The sequence below is a fragment of the Pteronotus mesoamericanus genome, unplaced genomic scaffold (genome assembly GCF_021234165.1).
Source record: "Pteronotus mesoamericanus isolate MK-2021 breed Mesoamerican mustached bat unplaced genomic scaffold, CSHL_Meso_final contig_50, whole genome shotgun sequence".
NCBI classification, from domain to species: Eukaryota; Metazoa; Chordata; class Mammalia; order Chiroptera; family Mormoopidae; genus Pteronotus; species Pteronotus mesoamericanus.
In genome coordinates, this window is record NW_026555186.1 from 3,510,975 (window position 1) to 3,527,769 (window position 16,795).

Here is a 16,795-nt window from a genome sequence, read left to right on the forward strand (position 1 = left end):
ACAATGTTTCATTAAACTCAAGCTTTGCTGTAAAAAGATTAGATAAGCATTATCCTATATAACATGCAGCAGGAACTGACCAAAGGCTTTCTCTAGACCGTCACAAAGAGCAAAAGAGCGAACTCAGAAGTCCACAGTGCTTATCAGAGACATTGTTTTGGGGGAAATGTCCAGTCCAAGACAGCAACTAACAAACATCTCATTTCACAAATACAACCAAATGGCTTCAAATTCCTCTGACGTTAACACTGCTATGTTCAATATGAATGTAATTTAATTGTACTTCAGTCATATCTGCTTATGGTATAGATTTTTATTTCTGTAAATCTGTTTTTGTCCTATGAAGGGAATATGTGTTTGATAGTAAATTAATCTCTTATTCACCAAAGGCTCATTAATATTTAATTCTATACTTATATTGAAGCATGATTTAATAATGATGTTTGTATCTTCAGAATTCTCTAGAATCCTGTCAAAAAGACTGTGTCTATCATATTGAATTATTTCTAATATCTACAGGGTAATGAGCAGAAGTACAATAGGTGGTACAATTTCTGTATCTTCTGTTGCAACTATTTTCACTGAAGACTATTAAGCAACACAGATTTCGTCAACTTGAGTTGCCTATAAACACATAACCTTTAATTCCTTAATTGACTAAATTCAATTGGGAAAATGTACAAAGATAAAGCCTGACAAAATGATTGATTGTTTGTTTGTTTGTTTTTCCCATGGAGAAAACATGTTGATGTATTTCGCAAAGAGAAGTTACAAATATTTTATAGGATATGTTTGTGATCTAGAAAAGCTTTTTTGATTTTTGAATGGTATTAATATATTCTTTATTAGAACAAATTATTAATAGCAATTAAATCCTGAAAACTAATTTATGCATCTAAATTTTACAACACTTCCATATGAAGAGACATTTTGAGAGTCTAAGTTATATATTTTATACTTTGGGATAAGTTTCAAATCAAATATGTTTATATATTATATATATATGAGTGTTTATAACAAGTATAATTCATTGAGTAATTTTTACAAAAATAATTCTATTTTATTTGACCAATATACAGATGTAGAATTTTTCTAAGTTTGTAAATGACACATTAGAAAACACTTTAAGGATGGGAGGAGAGGGGTAGGGGAAAGTGGCGGAGGGAAAATGGAGACAAATGTATTTGAACGATAAATATTAGAAAATAAAAAAATTTAAAAAAGAAAAAATAATAAAAAATGTATTCTGCATGTGAGAAACATTCTTAGGATGTGACTTTTTATAAATTTACATATTTTAAAATCTATTTTTACCATTATAGTGTTTATATCTATTTTCTAAAATGTGACATACATATATGCAATAGCAGTCACTACAACTGCACACCTGATTATATTTAAACTAAATAGTTTTTAAAAGTAAATTAATTGTAAAATTTTATGTGCCAAGAACTGTGACATATAACACCGTACTTAAGAAAGAACTCTGCAATGTGGGCTTTGGCCCACATTAAGACACTCAGCTTTTCAATGATATATTCACTGAGATTTAGGGAATTTATCCTGGTGACCATAAATTTTAGACATATTTATCTCAATTTTTCATAAATGTTCTCTGTTAGCCTTGATTGACAGAGTTGTGCTATGAAAATAAGTAAGTCTCCAAATGTATTAGCTTAAACATTTTAATAGTGCATAATCTGCATTCTCATCAGAGGTCAGCTAGGGTCTCAGTTTATAGAAATCAATAAATTTCAAAACTGATAGGACTCAGTGTGAACACAGGTTTTCATGATCACAGAGCACACAGATACCCACATGCTGTCTCACAATTGTGTCCAGAAGTGGTATATTTTACTGCCATGCATACTTCATTCACTAAAATAAAACATGTCATCAACTTGTCAAGGATAAATTTCTCTAAAAGAGAAACATCTAGTAGTTTTTTAATAGATTAGAAATATGGTCTATCTCAGATAAATTGAAAAATTCTGTTATTTTAATTAAAATGGTAAGCCTTTCTTTCCTATGATTAACAAAAAAACATTGAAATGATTTTCACAAATCTTTGTATTAAAAAATGTTAATGGTGCTGCAAAATCTATTTATAAAATGATTATTGAATTTTATATGTAATTCTCTTGTCTGAGTCATGGGATATATATATATATGTGTGTGTGTGAATATATTGTGTGTGTGTATCATGCTGTGCAATATATATGGCATGATTTTAGAAACGACTGAAATTCTGTATTTTTTTATTTTCTTAAAATGGTGTTACAAATTTCAAGGATGGTGGTATATTTTACTATTCATATCTATATCTATATATCTATATCTATTTTATCTATGTCTGTTCTTATATAAGAATGTAACCAGTTTAACTTGAGAAACTTGAGAATATTTAGAGTCCAATTAGAAAAATTATATGTCCAACCCCTAGCTGAAATGTATAAAAGAAAAAAATGTTTATTTGATCTGCAAAGCTGACATAGTGTGGTCTATAAATGATTGCTTTTTATAGTATGAAAGCATAACCAGCCATTATTCTATTAGCTTGTATAGGAGATAAATTCCTGGTGAAAGAAGTATTCTGAATTCCATAATGGAATGATTGGAAGCCCAGAGGACTCAGGCTGGCAGTGAATGATAAAGAACAAAGAAACAACTGAAGCAATGAAGAAAACACTTCAGAAAATAGATGTAATATTTCTTCATGTCAGTTGATAATCACTTCAGTGAGATGCATCACTTTCTTACCAGTGGAAATTCTAGGGATGACGACCAGAAAAAAAAAAATCCTGTAAAACATTTTCAGGCATACAGCATCAGAGTGAATAGCCAGTTTTATTTTCAGAGTAAAAATCATAGAAAAAAATTAAACTTAAAAAGTTCTCTGGGTGCAGGAATACAAATAATATTCGATGTATGAGACATGATCAATGGCATTAAAGAACTTGAACTCTATATATGGGAATAAATTTTAAATATCCAAATGAAATAAAATGCAAGACTAACCTTGAAAGTTGTTTTAACGCCCTACTTACTTCTACTTGAGTTGTGTATGTTAGCAAAATGCATTTATATGTGAGAGACGTCATTGTGAAAAAGAGAATTCTTTCAATCATGCATTACTTATACCAATATTTTTGCAAATTTGCTACATAACTATCCCAGCCGTTGGATCATAATAAAAAGAAGAGTCCAAGGCTAGTGTACAATACAGTTAAAACAAGAAATACACAGATGAATAAAATAATTATAAATCTGAGTAAGAACTACAGCTAAATGAAAATGAGTTTCTCAATCAGCTGTTGCTGGGGACTATTTGGAACTCTGAAAAGCTCTGTTGAGCTTTGCTACACCCAGGTTGCATGCACATGCTTTTTGATTCTGTGACATGCTGAGGGATTAGACTTTATGTCATAACAAAAGACAGAAACAAGAACCTGAACCAAATCTCTCAAAGTCATTTAAAGCTTCCTTATGGGAAAGGAGTGCATCAAGTCCAAAGTCTATTCACATTTTATCAGATAAGGCAAATAACGTGTTCAACACTAATGATCAGTGTAGAATTATAGTCTACTTAAAAGGAGTTCTTACAAGAAAGGAAATGAATAATATTGTTACAGGGAGAAAGACAATAATTGGAAACAATAATTTGATTTACCCTAGAAGTACTTAAGATGGGATGTTATATGATGTGTGGAATCTAGAGGCACAGAAAGTAATATATACACAGGCTTTGAGTTTAGAAAGTGCTTTATGTGTCTAACTATCCCACAAAACCCCAGAATTTCTGAAATGTATTAAGAGGAAGAGAGAAAGGCAAAAGGTGAGTGAGGCTATGTAAACTATAGCTAGATTATCTAGGTATCACAAGCAAGAATAGTGAATTTCTTCAAGTAATAAGATCATGTAACATTTAGTAAGAGGAAGAAAATAATTTATTATATATGTCAGTTTAATATATATGTACAATGTCTTTGTTTTGCATTTACTAGAAGCAGTAAAATAACAATTCGTGTACAAGTGATTTTTTTTAAAAATATGCTTCCAAGAGAAACCAGGTCTATTTTTCATTTTTGAGGTGTCTCCATGCTGCTTTCTACAGTAGCTGCACCAATCTCAATTCCCACCAGCAATGCAGTAGGTTCCCCTTTCTCCACATCCTCGCCAGCACTCATTGTTTGTTGATTTATTGGTGATAGCCATTCTGACAGGTGTGAGATAATATATCATTGTGGTTTTAATTTGCATTTCATTGATGGTTAGTGATGTTGAGCCTTTTTCATATGTCTGTTGGCTATCCATATATCCTCCTTGGAGAAGTGTCTATTCAGGTCCTTTGCCCATATTTTAATTGGATTTTTTTTTTTTTTGGTGTTGAGTTTTGTAAAGTACATTATAAATTTTGGGTATTAACCACTTATCAGATGTATCAGTGAAAAATGTTCTCCCGTTTTCTGGGTTGTCTTTTTTATTTTGTTGATGTTTTCCTTTGCTGTGTAAAAACTTTATATATATTTTTTAATTTATTTACTTTTTAAATACATTTGTCTCTGCCTCCCCCCCACCTCTTTCCCTTGCCCCCTCCCACCTTCCCTCCCTCAGCTCTTCCCCTTTGGTTTTGTCCATGAGTCCTTGCTATATGTTCCTTGACTTTCCCCTTCCCTTCCCTTTCCCTGCCCCCCCCTTCCCTCTTGTCTCTGTTGATTTCTTTTCCTTTCAGTGTTACTGGTCATGTTTTTCTTGCATCTTTGCATTGTTGAAAACTTTATATTTTGATGTAGTTTCATTTGTTTTTATTTTTCTTTTATTTCCCTTGCCTGGGAGATACATCTGATAAAATGTTGCTACAAGCAATGCCTGAGATTTTGCTGCTTATGTTTTCTTCTAGGATTTTTTATGGTTTCAGGTCTAACGTTTAAGTCTTTAACCCACTCTGAATTAATTCTTGTGTGAGGTGTAAGAAGGTGGTCTAGTTTCATTTTTCTGCATATATCTGTCCAATTTTCCCAGCATCATTTACTGCATAAACCATCTTTTACCCATTGTGTGCTTTTGCATCTTCTTCAAACATTAGTTGACTCTAAAGGTGTGAGTTTATTTGGGGGCTTTCTATTCTTTCTTTATGCCAGTATCATGCTGTTTTGCTTACTATGGCTTTATCATATAGTTTGATATTAGGTAATGTGATTCCTAGGATCATTGTTGCTATGTGGGGCCTTTTGTGGTTCCATATAAATTTTTGAAATATTTGTTCTCATTCTGTGAAATGGAATCCCACTTCTGGGAATATATCCAAAGGAACCCAAAACACTAATTTGAAAGAACATAAGCACCTCTATGTTCATTGCAGCATTATTTACAATCGCCAAAGTACAGAATTGGCCAAAGTGTCCATCAGTCAATGATTGGGTAAAACAACTATGGGACATTTACACAATGGAATACTACTCAGCCATAAAAAAGAATAAAGTTTTACTCTTTGTGACAGTATAGATGGACCTGGAGAGCATTATACTAAGTGAAGTTAACCAGCCTGAGAAAGGCAAATACCATATGATTTTACTCATATGTGGAATCTAATGAATAAACTGAACCAACAGACAAAATAGAGACAGACTCATAGATGCAGAGCAGGACAACAACAAAGGGGAGGGAAGAAGAGGGGGTGTAGGGATTGCCCAAAAATGAAAAAGGACTCATGGACAGACATGGACAACAGTGTGGTGTTTGGAGGAGGAAGATGATCATAAGATGATTAAATAGTAATGGAAAAAAATAAAAATTGAAAAACAAAAGAGAAATTAAAAAAAAAAGAAAGAAACTAGGAAAGGACAGAAGAAGCAGGAGGGGAAAAGCCAGGCCAGGTGACCGTAAACTTGATCCATCTGAAGTATAAATTAAGATTCAGAGCTGTTCCTCCTCAAGACAGGGAGCTGGGCATCACACAGTGGCATAAGTCAATGATGACTTTAAGGTCACCTTATGGAATGTAATTCCCTGGCACTTCCTACTGTCCTTAATGTGGGTCCAGTAGACTGAACACAGCCCTCTGAAAAACAGTTTCAGGCACTGCTCTTGGAAGGAGGAGAACACTAAAGCCAGCAAACAGTCCAGGTTAGGCTAGCGGGTTATGGTAGGTGTGTTCATGAACCCTGGTGACATTTTTGTACCACTATCACACTTAATATGTACTTATGTTATACTTATTTACCTGTTAATTTTTTGGGTATTGTCTCCAGTTGTTGCTAAATTTTCATATAAAAAAGTGTTTCATTATCTAGACCATTCACCTTGGTACTCTGCTGGATAGCAAAAATGTCCTGTGTGAAAATGTGCTTTCTATTGTTTGCAAAAAATTTAGTAAAATTGATGGGAGAGGAGTTAGTCTTGATTTCTTTTATCCAGAGAACTAGTCACCAAATTGTTACCAAAGCACTTCCACTTCTAACCTTTTATGATGTGTTTTTCAAAAAAATCTTTATTTAAAATATAGAGAAGGGGAAGTTACATTTTAGCAAAAGTAAACCTTTTTTTATTGGTAACAAAGTTGGTAGTACTAAGAAGAAATTTTTACCATGATAAACGTGAGTGTAATGTTATTTTTTTAAAAACATCAATTTTAAAGAATGTTTATTATAATATAGACAATTAAGACTTGATATTTAACCACAGATTAATTTCTAAGAAATATTTAGATGACCCACCTGAAATGGGTAGAGACTGTGTCTTATATTTTTATATAAAGGTCAGGAGATTAAATGGTTCAGATCTTTGTACACTTTGCAGTATTTTTTCTTCCTCAATGATTTACTTTCTTACTATAGAGAGTAGGGTGTACACTACACTCGATAGGGAATAAAAGTTTCTGAAGTGAGAAGAGAATGTGTTTCTTTGTCTAAACAAGAGTTATTATTGAACAAGGTATCTAATGGTACAGAGACCAACCCCCACAAGGCTGACTTGTCATATACTCCTTAGGGTGCCCTACCTTCTAGAGTTGTGGGAAGACTTCAGGTGCTTGGCAGAGATAATATTTAGGGAGAGAATGACATCAACTGCATGGACCTCAGCTTTACTCCTAACCTTGCCTACCACCAGCACACAAATGTCTTTCTAATGAAGCTCACCCTCCTTCTCATAGATAATGGTCACTGTGACCTTTCACTGGGTGCTCTCGTGAAGCAAAATTGCCCCCTAGAAGGGCAAACCTGCTCTCTGGTCAACTACAAATGAGTTATACTTTCCTCTAGGCTCCAGTTCACCAATCTACAACCAGGCCAGAAGATCATACTTGCTCATGTTCTGGTTCAGCCGTTTTTACTCATGATGTTGAATTTGGTGGCTGGAAGTGCCTTGTAGAGTGGCATAGGTGGCAGAAGTAATCATGGAGATGGCTGAGACAGACTGCGAAACTCATGTCCTTGAAGATGAGGTAGGTGCTACTGACAATGCTGATGCAGTCCACGTATCAGTCACTGACCTCCACTACAGTCAAGCATCAGGCACTCAGAGCCCTCTATAAGCTATCTCAACAGATCTTTTTTACCTTTAGAAATAAACCTTTTAGAAATCATGGGCTTTACATCTTTTCATCATTGTATTTCAGTTACCTACATCAGCATATTGGATATTATAGGCAAATATGCAATATTTGTTAAAATAAAAGAAAGCAAGAAGCAAAGAATTAAAGAAAAATCAGGAAGAAAAATTAGAGACAAATATACTATTGAATTCAACTAATTCAAAGTTTATATGGAAAAATATATTAAAATACATATTATTTTAGAAAAAGTAAACATAGGTTAGACTTTGGATATATTAGAGCCTATTACAAAAATACAATTTAGCTAATGTGGAATCAGCAAAAACTAAACAGTTGAAAAACTAGATTTGGGAAATGTCAAAATAATAATATTATACAATAATTTGCAATAAAATAAATTATATATAAGAAAACAATTGTCAGGTAATTGTTTTATTCATATGACATACTAGACTCTCAGTATATATGTCACTAAGAAAGTTTTAAAATATTTATAATTACCTTTAACTATAAAAATTGACAGATAAATGTAGGAGTTAAAAATTGCAAATCATAGCAAAGAACATGGAGGTAACTCTCAAAACCATGCATGACAGGAAATTTTTAAATGACAAAACCAATAAAAGAAACTAAAAACTGTAAGAAAAGTGAGAAGAGGTGGGTATAAGAAAACAAATCAATTTTAGTATTGACAAACCTAATGTGAGAAAACGTCTCTAGATTTTCAAGCAAATGGGTTGTTAACACCAAATTATGAGTAATTCTGTTACACAAGAGTAAAATTTCTGTTCTGGATAAGGCAGAATATAAGGACTCAGAAAAATCAGAGCAACTCAATTCCTTATGTTCAGTTTCTTCTGCCAAACGTCATCAAGGTGAAGATGGTTTGGGGTGGGGAAAGAGTATTTAGAAATTCTTATAGAGTGTCATTTAAAAGGTGAAAAAAAACACCTAGCCATAAAAGTAAAAGGTTGCATTATTAAGAATAAAAGAATATGATGTTCAAAGAAGCAAAAAATGTAAGAAATAAGTGATAGAAGTGCTACTTCTGAAACTATGTGTGTAAATATGCAGTGCTTTATCTAGTATGATAATTATCACACTATATATCTCATGTTTTCTGAACAGTGAATATATTTCAGTTGTTTTCAATCGGAAAATATTGTTATACCAGGTTTGTCCAGAAAAAGTCCAACCATTGTTAATATCATGAGAATGTTTTGTGTGAAACAGATGTCACGCAACCTGGCAGCCAACTAGAGTGGATTGGGATGCTCATGCATGAACAATGATGACTTCACTGTACTAGGCAGTGGGGACAGTAAGTAGCATTGAGTGAGCATGTGTACTGCTACGTGGTTGTCACATTCAAAATAATTGAATGAGTAGAGCAATGAATCTGCATCAAATTTTACATTAAGCTTGAGCATTCCTCTGTGGAGTATTTGGATGATTTAGAAGGCCACTGCAATGGGCAACAGGTGATTGACAGCTTCATCATGACAATGTATCTGCATCATGTCTTGTGCAGAGTTTTTTGGTGAAACATCAAATAACCCAGGTGACTCAGCCTTCCTACAGCCCATATTTGGTGCCCTACAACTTCTGGCTTTTCCGAAAATTAAAATCACCTTTGAAAAGGAAGAGATTTGAGACCATCGATGAGATTCAGAAAAATATGATGGGACAATTGATCGTGACTAGGAGAACTGTGTGAGGTCCCAAGGTGCCTACTTTGAAGGTAACTGAGGTGCCATTGCCCTATGTATCATGTTCCTTGTATCTTATTCAATAAATGTATCTTTCATAGTACTTGGCTGGATGCTTCCTAGACAAACTTCATAAGTCCAATGCATTCTAAAAATATGTTAACAGAACTAAATATTATGTTTAATTAAATATTCCATTGAAAAGTAAATGTATTTGAATGTTATTATTTGACAAAATTAAAAACTAAAGAAAATGAAGAAACTGATGAATGGAACCAACCATGTACATATGACAATGACCTGACATACCAGGTCCAATTATCTTTTCTTTGATAATTTTATCTCCACATTAAAAGTCACTCTAATTTCCTTCTTTTAGAAGGCAGTTGAAAAAAACTAGGTCACAAACTTTCTAATTTCATTGTCTTAATCATTGTTTAAGTTAAACTGAATAGCTGGAGTAGGGATTTGAAATGAGATTTGTCTGGTTGTAGGTATTGCTATTTCTAATCCTATAAAGAGAAGAATGAAACTTATTTCCTCTTCAAATAGCTACCATTTAGGTCTTATACTTCCTTCTGTTTTATTACTGCACAAAAATTATTCAAATTTTGACTTAAAATTTTCTATTGCTGTTAATTAAAACTTAATACTCAGGTTGATTAAGGATATGTAAGCATGACGTGTATTCTAGCTTTGATTTTAGTTGCAGTAGCTAAAATATAAACTCTATCATCCTGGATTTTTGAATTTTAAAATGATCAAGAATACATGTTGTTTTCCTATTTGTTATGACTTGATTAGGCAAATCCATTTTTATCTTGAATATTTTTTAAAGGTAGGTTCTATTTTAATCTCATTAAATTAAAAATAGAAAGGCAAAAACTATCAACCAAGAATAACGATTTTTATTCTCTAGTTCCATCTTGATAATAGACATTTATTGTTAACTTTCTGTCTTAAATTATAGTGTGCTGACTTGAAAATGACAATGGACTTAATTTATTTTGGTTACGTATTACCAGAGGTAACTAGAGTTTCATTTTTTACAACTATTAGGAAAGTTTCTCATATAATAAAACTCATGTTCCTAGATCAGTACACTATGAGCCAGGTGTTGATGCAGAGACCTTAAAAATGGAAATTAAAAAAAGAAGTTCTCATTGGAATTCAGGCAAAACCATCCGCATAATGCTAACAGCGTATAAACTGGCAAGAATATGAATGAAATATAATTGCAGCAAAGTGGGATAATTATATAAAGAAAGACTGTTCTCTTGCTGTATTGATTCCCATCAAATCTGTCATTAGATGTTAAACTTTAACTAAAGGGTGATCATTGTCAATTACTTTATTTCCCAGTTTAAAATAAGTGACTGCATTATCATTTTCAATTAAGTTGACATTGTTTATTCTCAGGAAAGCCTTTGGAGGGAAATAAATCTGCATCTCTAGCGCTGAATTTCTGGAGGTCAGGAGGTGGGGTCGGGTCATGGGAGGTGCTCTATCACTGTCACTCTGAACAGGACAGAAACCTGGGGATCGCTGATTGTTGGAGAAATTTTAAGAAATTTTTGGAGTTGAAAACATTTGATTCTTTTGTCATTTTACTATTTGCTTTAACTCAATCCCAGGGAAAAAAAGTAAAGCAACAATCAGAGATCATTAAAACCAAACAGTGTTCTCAACTGCCAGGGTTAAAAAATACCGGGAACATTTGGAAATACAGTAACATTAAAAAAAAAAACACCTTCGTATATAGTAGAAAACTGGTTATTTTAAATGAGGTTTAGTGGAAATAAATACATATAATTTAAAAAAACAATTTTTTTAAGAGACTTTCAAGATTACAAAAAAATCCAAATGTTTCAGTTTTTAAATGGTAAAACTAAACCTAAGAATTTAAGACATGCACATCAAATATTCTTTCTATGCAATAACAACATAATAGAGATGTTGTTAGTGTGCAGTATATTAATACTAGATTTCACATTGGCCCAACATCATTTTGTTAATAAAATGATGTTTGCTTACAATGTTTTTTGTTTTGAAATCCTATATATATTCTTCATATATAAAAGCTCTATCTTTATACGTATATATAAAATGAGTCACAATGTTACATTCTATTTGCTATTTACAAAATTCTTCTTCTGGTCCTTGAGCTTGGAGGCTTGGTAGCTATTTTAGACCGATGTGAAGTGCAACTTTTAGATAAGTTAGATGCATTCATTTAGATAGCTAAAAACATAAAAATGACTATGCAGATTAAGAGTCTGCCCTACTTATATTTAAGGGCTGTGGAATAAGTAAGACACACTGCATATTATAAGGCAGTGATCAGAAAAAAAGAAACCTAAATCTGTTTTCCATACTGTTCCACACTTAGTTCAACTTAGTAACTCTTACAACTACTTATGTTCCTTGGAAAATAGGGATTAATAAGCAAATTTCTAAGAGAGAAAAGGGAGGAAAAAGTCAAGATGCATAGTTCAAACTTCCATTTTTGGAGGGGATCTGTAAGCTGGTATTAAACAGGGAGAAAAAGCAACCCTCTTTTCTCTGATCCCTTCTGTTAGGCAAAACGTAGCTTCCCCCTGAAGAACTAACTCTGTAGTATAATCCCAAGTAAGAAACTGCTGTTCTGTGGGCCCAAATCAGATGTCTGCTTTCTATTTTGGCCAGCTTTAGGTAATCTTCATCAGGTGTCACTCTTCAAATTCAGTCATCCTGATTCAAAGAAAAAACCCCTGACTGTATTTGCATAAGCCTTTCTGTAAACTTTATCCAAAGAATCACAGTGTTTTGGTTTGGTAGCAGATTGTTCTAGTCAAGTGTCCTGAGAGGATAACTTGAGAATCAAGGCCATGAAAATTTTAGCACTATCCTTTGTGTAAGACTCTTGCTTGTATTTCCTTTTGATAAAATTTTACTTTTATTTGAGTAAAATAAAGATGCAGATTTTGTAATGAGAAGTATCAACCTTAATACATTCTATAGGGATTTCTACAATATAAATAGGTAGATTTTCCATCGAACTTTGGTGATTTTAAATTAATATACCTCTTTATAGGTTTTAGATAGATTTCTAAAGTCATATGTAATAGAATTAAATATTATTCTGCACAATCATACTAAATATTGAAAATGTGTTCTGATAAATAGAATATATGTTTATGTTTGAATTATTTATACACTAAATATTGAATGTTCTTCCCAATTATCTATATCTGTTTACACTTTTCTTTATTGTTCAACTCTATATGGGGAAATATTTCTATAAGTAGAAAAAGGCTATGAGTTTTGCAGAGTTTACTATAATTCTGCTATATTAATCTATTTAAAAAATAGACTTGAATAAAAACTGTTTTGTAAGCATCCTTGGTCATCAACAATGCAGTTATTTTATCTGTTATGAATTTTCAATTTTCATGTGTGTTTATCTTAAGTAGGCCTGTGTATTTCATTATAATCAACATCTTTTGCTATGGGGTATTTATCTCCTCTACATAAACTATATATATTTCCACATAGTCTCGCTCTTTGTTAAAAATGATTTAATCAAATGTCTTAAAAGCTTAAATTAAGATTCAACAAAGAATTCTTCTTCAATTGATAATGTATTGCTTTATTCCAATTAAAACAGACAACTTGACAGCACATGAAATCTGACATAGCACACTGTCCTTGGTTAAACCTCTGCATTCTGGGCTGAAGGGATGCTGTATAGGTAGAATGATTTTACCTAAAAGTGCAGTTCTACATATTATGTAATCACAGCTCTACAAATATTGGAACTGTCCAGTATGACCCCTCTTCTTAATGTTTCAATACACACCGTGTTAAAAAGAGCATGTCCTATTCTAGCATCTATAACAGAGTGCCACATTTACACTCAGAGATTAAAATATGCAGTGATTGTTCACAGTTTTACTCAGAGGTTCTTAAAGAAACAAGGAGTTTGAATAAATGAATTTACATCACAAAAATTCATATCTGCAAGATATAAAAGAAATACATTTTTAAGTATTATCTTAGTGTAAGAGTTTTCATACTGGGTTTTTTATTTCTTTTTAAACGTGGTTTGTTTTAAACATTTTGTAGTAATCAAGATTACTTTTGGAAGCAAAATTCACATTTCTACATTATTCAGAGCATTATTTTGTTATACATAGTATGTTTGTATCTGTGTGTGTATCTGTGTGTATTTGCATGTCTATGTGGGTCTGTGAACCTGTTTGTCTGGATGTGTCTGTGTCTGTGTGTGTTTTACATTACTTGAAATAGATACCAGAAAAGGACATGCATACTCAATATATAAGACAAGATATAAATTTAGTGATCAAAAAGAAAATAATGTTCAAAAATAAATGTTAAAGTTCTCAAAAACAACAAAAGTATGCTCGTTAATGTCCTCAGAATATGTTAAATTATAATAATTTCCCCAGAATAATTTATAAAATGAACATTAAAATTTACATGCTTTCTGACTATTTCTATCCTCATCATGCAGTCATATTTTTCCTTTTCCTTCAACTTGAAATGTGTATGTCAAGTGAAAGCCTGAAAACAAATGGGACAAATCCCATTTGTTGGGATTTGCACTTTGCACTTTGCCCCTTTGCACTTTGGTTGGTACCTCAGAGAACTGCTTTTAGAACTGACATTTTGTGGAACATGAAACAAAAACTCATTATGAAACAAATTATGCAATTAAATTAAAAGTAGCAGCTGGGACTTGCAAGGATTTTATGTGAAAATCACAGCACACATTGCTTATACTTTTTGGAATCAGATTTCCAATGGATTTATTATCTGCTATGGAAGCTTCACAGTGGCAACTCAATTACTGATACTCATCAGGAACTTCCATTTCTGTCCTCTGTTCACCTCAATTATGACAAAGCAGTAGAACAAATTCCTTCATTTAGAAAAAAATATGTACTACGACCTGAATCTGATAATGCAAATGTAAAATACCTGCTAATTGTAATCTATTAGAATGTAAGCAGTGACTTATATATGATTTTAAAATTCTATACATTTAAGCTGTTCATTACTAAAGCGGCAGTGAAATGTGAATGTTGACAAGATTAATTGGATGTATGTAATATATACTTTGTATTTTTGCATATATAAAAATAATTATAAATATAGCACATCTCTATCATTTGTATACATCTGGTTTGAAATACTTCATGTCAATGTTGCCATAAGTATTTATATTTTCTAATAACTAAAAGATAGCATAAAAATTAGATTCTGTATTTGTTGTATAAAACTGATTCTTTTGGGGAGGGGCAAAGAAAATTATATTAATAATGATTCAATTCTAAAACAAGCTTTTTGTTTTATTTTTAACATTTCTGAAATCTCAAACTTCTTGCAATCAATTACTATTTATTATTAAATTTTAGTGTTTCTTTTTGTCTTTCTTATCAAATAATGGTGTAGTACAACAAATATTAGTATAGTTTTTATATAAATAATGATAAAATAGTGACAACACAGTTTTGAAAATACTTTCATGTACACTATCCTTAATTACTTAACTCAGAATATGTTTTCTGAGCCTAATGCACACTCTTCACTATGGTAAGCAAAAAATTTGGCATTGGCACAGCCTCTAGAGAATTCTGGAGCTGGTGGAAGAAATTACCAATACAACCATTCAATAATAACGTTATAAGCTTATCTAAACCATTGATGGACAGCCAGAAAATAATTTTGGAGAAGACGAATAGCATAGACCTCAGAATAACTGTTTTAATATTTTAAAGCTTGAGAGGGTGACATTCTAAAGAGAAAGATAATCCAAAGGCTCAGAGGTGATAAATGATCACTTTACTCAAAGCAGTATTTAATAGCTGAAGTTAAGGTATAAGGAGAAAATAACACCAGAAATAAAAGAAGAAATTATAACATTTCATAACATGAAGAGTATTGCATGTTATGACAAAGTGCTTGGACTTTACTCTTTTGACAACTAGGAGCTGCAAAAGTAAGTCCATTCTTTAGATGGGAAATTTTACTGGATCTTGGTCCTTAAAAGAATTTTTCTTTCTTATCTCATACTCAATGGACTGGGGCAAGCAGCTATTCAAGTCTGAAAAGGCCTTCCATCTCCAGAAACTATTTCCTTCAATTTTTGCTCAAAAACTAGCCAACTCTAGTCTGTGCTCATCTTTATCTTGAAACGGCTAGTAATAGTCACTGCACAATATTATTTTTAGTTTTTGAAATCCCTTCAACAATATCTAGAGGATTCAGTTTTACCATTTCTTTCTGAACTTTCTAATAACAAATCTCTAACTTTTTAATCTACAATTTCTTTTTTTGCTCTCATTTTGTTGTTGTTGTGTTGTTTTTGTTGCCCATCTCCCAGATTCTGTGCCATATCCATATTTTAGTTTTCTGATAATGGAAGACCTAGTACTATGCTGGTAAATATTTAACAACCAGATGGTATCAAACAAAACATAATAAAACAAATTTTATAAGCCATGGTCTACAGCATCTGATTATTTCTTTGATCTCAATACTTCTACCAAAGATAATTTGAGGTCACCAACCTTCTGTCAATGAATGCAGAGTTGAACCACATTTAGCCATCAATAGGAAGTCCAATACAAGATGCCACTTTATGTATTAGTTCAGTTAATAACAATAGATAACATTCCTAATCCGGTTTGTGTTAAACTTGAAAATGGTCTTATTATTTCCATGCCCTTTAAAATATAACTTTTTAGTTTTTCTCATGTAGAAGGAGATCAGTTTCTCAATAGTTAGAACTCTTGCATTGAGCAAGAGAATGTGGTCAAAGTTACCCTGTGTTTGTTCTGAGTTTAGATCTCAGGAGTCATTGAACACTTTCATTTTCTACTTTTCCCTGCTGTCTTTATTTTGAAAGCCAGCCCAGACCAGCCAGCTGATGGATATTAGAGATGCAAGAAGAGTTGTGTCACCAGCCAAGAATAAGCATGAACAGCCAGCTCCTAGCAAATTCACCATCCAGAAATAATCACAAGTTTAGCTGGGGCCAAACAAGACCAGATTAGCTGAAGCACACAGCCACCCTATAAAGCACTGAAAAATAATAGTGATTAATTTCCAGCAATTGACCCATTATGAATTGCCAGGAATCCCAAGTGTGATATCTAATTTATACAACATTAGTCTAGAACTCATGCTTAAATCTGTTTTTCTCTCCTTCTCTACCCAGACATGCGCGCGTGTACACACACACACACAGACTTCAAATACTTGGTTGATAATCTGAGGAGCTATTAGATGTCATTTGTCTATCAACTACTCCTATTATTTAAAGTGTTTGAACAATATCACTACCAGGTGTTTCTTTTCATATATATATGAATATATATATATTTTCATACACACACACACACACACACGCACACATACACACACACATTTTTTCCCTACTGACTGTTAACTAAAGTAATGACTTAAGTGATGTAATGCTATAACTTGTCACCATCTTTCGCCTCCTTTCATTGTCTTGCCATCTATT

General features: G+C 32.5%; 1 pseudogene; it reads left to right on the plus strand.

Moving 5' to 3' along the window:
- The first annotated feature begins 7,396 nt into the window (after positions 1-7,396).
- LOC129074714 (60S ribosomal protein L30-like) overlaps positions 7,397-16,795 on the plus strand; it is a 111,947-nt pseudogene continuing 102,548 nt past the window's right edge.